The following is a 697-nucleotide window of genomic DNA, read 5'->3' as shown; positions in this document are numbered from 1 at the left end:
TCAGATGATACATCAGTTTGTTCAGTTTGATGGTTTGCAGGATGAAGATCCCAACGCTCACTTAGCAAACTTTCTAGAATTTTGCGATACATTTAAAATCAATGGCGTTTTTGATGATGCCATTCGCCTTCGGTTATTTCCTTTTTCATTGAGGAAAAAAGCTAAACAGTGGTTGAACTTGATACCACGAGGGTCAATTACTACTTGGGAACAAATGACTGAGAAATTTTTATTAAAATATTTTTCGCTGGATAAAACGGCTAAATTACTTAATGATATCTCTTCTTTTGTGCAGATGGATTTAGAAAAACTTTAGGATGCATGGGAGAGATACAAGGACTTACTGAGAAGGTGCCCTCACCATGGGTTACCACTTTGGCTGCAAGTACAAACATTCCACAATGGTCTGAATCCCTCGACTCGGCAAATAGTTGACGCAGCTGCTGGCGGAACCATCAATAACAAAACACCTGAAGAGGCTTACGAATTCATTGAAGAAATGTCACTGAATAACTATCAGTGGTAAGTCATGAGGACTAAGCCAACAAAAACAACCGGCGTTTATAACGTCGACTCAGCCACCATGCTCCTTAATCAGGTAGAAATTCTCAATAAAAAGATTGATGGTTTTCTTGGTTCAGTAATGAGGTGTGACTCAAGCGAAGGAGGTGTGCATACAGAATAGCAATCCTTCAAT

General features: G+C 39.3%; 1 non-coding gene across 1 annotated transcript; it reads right to left on the bottom strand.

Moving 5' to 3' along the window:
• Positions 1-262: 262 nt before the first annotated feature.
• Positions 263-369, bottom strand: LOC128283257 (small nucleolar RNA R71). The gene has a single exon (XR_008273599.1). It is a non-coding gene; the product is annotated as a small nucleolar RNA R71 (small nucleolar RNA).
• Between the last annotated feature and the right edge of the window lie 328 nt (positions 370-697).

This window comes from Gossypium arboreum, chromosome 10, assembly GCF_025698485.1.
Source record: "Gossypium arboreum isolate Shixiya-1 chromosome 10, ASM2569848v2, whole genome shotgun sequence".
NCBI lineage: Eukaryota > Viridiplantae > Streptophyta > Magnoliopsida > Malvales > Malvaceae > Gossypium > Gossypium arboreum.
The sequence above is the reverse complement of the archived record's forward strand: the minus strand, read 5'-3'. Positions and strand labels throughout refer to the sequence as shown.